The 4,193-nt window shown below is 42.3% G+C and overlaps 1 non-coding gene across 1 annotated transcript; it reads left to right on the top strand.

Annotated features, from left to right (window-relative positions):
* Positions 1–202: 202 nt before the first annotated feature.
* Positions 203–307, top strand: LOC113598422 (U6 spliceosomal RNA). The gene has a single exon (XR_003419073.1). It is a non-coding gene; the product is annotated as a U6 spliceosomal RNA (small nuclear RNA).
* The last annotated feature ends 3,886 nt before the right edge of the window (positions 308–4,193 follow it).

Here is a 4,193-nt window from a genome sequence, read left to right as displayed (position 1 = left end):
GGTGTTATATCAGAGGAGTGGAATAGAATCCAGAAATAGGCACACATATATATGGATTAATTGATTCTTTTCAAAGTTGAAAAGGTAATTCAGTGCAGAAAGGATAGTTTTTTTCAGCAGACGCTGTCAGAACAATTGCATACCCATGTACAAATACAAACCGTCATCCGTATCTTACTCCATATATAAAAAATTTACTCATGGGCACTTCGGCAGCACATACACTAAAATTGGAACGACACAGAGAAGATTAGCATGGCCCCTGTGCAAGGATGACATGCAGATTCGTGAAGCTTCCATATTTTTACAAATAATCCAGCGAAGAAATGGGCAGAAGATGTGAATAGACACTTCTCCAAAGAAGACATCCAGATGGCCAACAGGCACGTGAGAAGATGCTCAACGTCGCTCTTCATCGGGGAAATACAAGTCAAAACCACACTCAGATAACACCTCACGCTGGTCAGAGTGGCTAAAATGAACAAATCAGGAGACTCTAGATGCTGGCGAGGATGTGGAGAAACGGGAACCCCCTTGCACTGTTGGTGGGAAAGCAAACTGGTGCAGCTGCTCTGGAAAACAGCGTGGAGGTTCCTCAAAAAATTAAAAATAGATCTACCCTATGACCCAGCAATAGCACTGCTAGGAATTGACCCAAGGGATACAGGAGTGCTGATGCAGAGGGGCACTTGTACCCCAATGTTCATAGCAGCACTTTCAACAATAGCCAAATTATGGAAAGAGCTTAAATGTCCATCAACCTGATGAATGGATAAAGAAATCGTGGTTTATATACACAAAGGAATACTACTTGGCAATGAGAAAGAATGAAATATGGCCTTTTGAAGCAACGTGGATGGGACTGGAGAGTGTCATGCTAAGTGAAATAAGTCATACAGAGAAAGACAGATACCATATGTTTTCACTCTTACGTGGATCCTGAGAAACTTAACAGAAGACCATGGGGGAGGGGAAGGGGGAAAAAAGTTACAGAGAGGGAAGGAGGCAAACCATAAGAAACTCTTAAAAACTGAGAAATAAACTGAGGGTTGATGAGGGGTGGGGGAGAGGGGAAAGTGGGTGACGGGCATTGAGGAGGGCACCTGTTGGGATGAGCCCTGGGTGTTGTATGGAAACCAATTTGACAATAAATTTTGTATTAAAAAAATTTACTCAAAACAGATCATAGACTCCATGTGAAATCTAAAACTGTAAAAGTTCTAGAAGGAAGAAAAGGAAAAAAATCTTGGTCTGCCGTGTCTTTATAGCCCCTCCAGAAATGAGGGAGATTTTAGTCTATTTATATCGTCTCCTGAAATTTGCTGGATGTCGGATCCACAGGTAGAAGGAAATGGTGTTTCTGGGGGGACCTTGTGACTGTGGGGACCCTGTGGTCTAAAATAGTTCCAGAGTGCTTCAGCTTTTATGACCCAGCTGCAGCAGGTGCAATATAGCCATTGATTTGGCACAGTGGAGAACATCATATATTCTCTAGCTTTTCCCATTTGTGCAAGTGGCCCTACTGGGCCTAAACGGCCATTTGGATGGAGCCAGCCTACTTTTTGTCCTGTGAGTGAGAGGGAAGAGCTCCTCTTGCCCAATGATGGAAGAAACGTGTGGCGTTCCTCACTCCCTTTCTCGCCGATGATTTGTTTTGCAGCCTCTCCCCTGGTAGAGCCCTGCAGCATCTGTTCCTTTTCTTTGCTGTGTATATGTCTCCTTTTTATCTTGGCAGACAAGGCAATTTCTTTGAAATAAAGGCCCCTTCTCTGTAGCAAGTGACCTTGAGACATTCGGCGCTATCATTTCCCAGCTGTATTAGTGGCTCCAAATTCAATTTCAAGGTTCTTGAAAGCTTTCCCTTGTCCACCTTGTGCTCACTTGCCTTCGTTTAAGTGTCCTCCAAGGCAATTGCTTTGGGATCCTTGTATCCATTTTAGCATGTGTCTAACTTAGCCAAAGAGAATGGCAGCAAGCGTGGCTTCAATGCCTGGGGCCTGGCAGCGATCAGGGCATCACAGTTGGGGCCTCTGTCATGTCTTTGGATGCTGTGAATAGCCAGTAATGAGAAAAGAGGGAAATGTCAGGCTAGGACCTCAGGGTCCAGATCATGCAAATCACTTAACAATATATAGTTGAGACTCAATTACTCACAGTATATGGGACTATGAGTGCTTTTCCAACAGTCAACTTGAATAATAAGCAATTATAAGCATATTTTAAAATGCAGATGCTTGCTTCTGATTGATGGGTGGGATGGTGTACATGGTGAGGCCATTGAAACATGCTATTTATGGTTGTCATCAATTATGTTGGTGTTCGTCAAGGAACAGCCTCCTGAAACTTAGCTTCCTCATTTGTAAAATTTATGTCTAAGGCATTTTTCAAATCAGGCCTGCTAGGCCACCTGCTTAGTGAGTATTCAGAAATCTATTTGATTCAGTTGTCCATGATTTCTCATCTTTTGTCCCATAAATCCTATCCAAAAACAAAAAAACAAAAAAAAACCACAGAGAAATGTGTTTCCTCTCTAGTGCTCACGATCGTTGAGTGGTTTTGGCTGCCTGAGTTGTGAGGGATTCTGAAACTGCACTTGGGATAACCTAGGCACAGGATGGAGGTGATCCCAATTATATTCTCACTTCCCATGTCTGGTCCATTTTACTCCTCTCCTCCATCTTTCTCCCTCTTGGTAGAATTCAGATTTCCTGAATGAAAGCTATCCCCCCACCTCCCCTCTGGTAACCAGCAGTCTGCTCTCCAAAGTTAAGAGTCTGTTTCTTGGCTTTCCTCTCTCTCTCTTCTTTTTCCTCTTTGCTCCTTTGTTTTGTTTCTTAAATTCCACATATGAGTGACATCATATGGTATTTGTCTTTCTCTGACTGACCTAAGCAGAATACTCTCTATCCTAGCAGAATACTCTCTATCTCCATCCATGTCATTGCAAATGGAAGGATTTTACTTTTTAGGGCTGAATAATATCCCATTGTGTGTGTGTGTGTGTGTGTGTGTGTGTGTGTATGCGTACATACATACATACATACATACACCACATCTTCTTTATCCATTCACCAATCAACGGACACTTGGTCTGTTTCCATGATTTGGCTATTGTAAATAATGTTGCTATAAACATCGAGATACATATATCCCTTTAAGTTAGTGATTTTTTATTCTTTGGGGAAAGGTCTAGTAGTGCAATTGCTGGATTGTAGGGTGGGTCTGTTTTTAACTTTTTGAGGAAACTCCATACCATTTTCCACCGTGGCTGCACCAGTTTGCATTCCCATCAACCGTGCAGGAGGGTTCCTCTTTCACCACATCCTCGCCAACACCTGTTGCTTCTCGTGTTTTTGACTTTAGCCACTCTGACAGGTGTGAAGGGATACCTTATTGTGGTTTTGATTTGCATTTCCCTGACGATGAGTGATACTGAGCATCTTTTCATGTGTCTATGGCCATCTCTGTCCTCTTTGGAAAAAGTCTGTTCATTTCGTCTGTTAGAGGGGAGGGTTTCAGTATTCCCTAGACAAATACACAGAGTGAGTGTTGGGAGGATGAAGGTGAAATGGAGCAGTGGGTCCTAAGGCATCCCAGACTGGTATAGGCTTGGCCCTACACTTCTCCGTCCCTTTGCCTTCCGGGGTTTATTCTATCCCATTCTAGTAGCTCTGCTAGAAAGGGTGGGGAAGAGACCTATTTCCATATGTCAAGATACCTCAGGGTTATGGGTAAGTTCCTAAACTTTCCTTTAAATATGGAGATGATTAAAAAAATAAGGCAGACCCCATTATGAGGTTCTTCAAAGAGTCTTGTGAAACATTGTTATGTGTCATGAGAAAGTATCTATATGTATTTTCACGCCTAAATAAGCAATTCCCTTTAGCTGTGGCTCCAGTGCCTGAAATTAAGCAAAGTGCAGAGCAGACGGTCAATAAATGCCACTGAATGGATGCAATTATTCAATATTGGTGATATTTTTAAATGTTATTTTCTTAGAGTCATAGAATTTCAGAAATTCAAGAGGGCTTAGGGTTTATCCCGCCCAGAGCCTTTATTTTTAAGTAAAAAAACTCAGAGAGCGAATCTTGTTTGTAGGTCTTGATAGCATAACATGAATTTACTGTTGACTCTGAACAACACAAGGGTTTAGGGGTGCCAATACCGTGTGCGGTCAAAAATCCATAAAAATG

This window comes from Acinonyx jubatus, chromosome C1 (assembly GCF_027475565.1).
Source record: "Acinonyx jubatus isolate Ajub_Pintada_27869175 chromosome C1, VMU_Ajub_asm_v1.0, whole genome shotgun sequence".
Taxonomy (NCBI): Eukaryota; Metazoa; Chordata; class Mammalia; order Carnivora; family Felidae; genus Acinonyx; species Acinonyx jubatus.
Note: the sequence above shows the minus strand (reverse complement) of the source record. Positions and strands in the feature narration are given on the sequence as shown.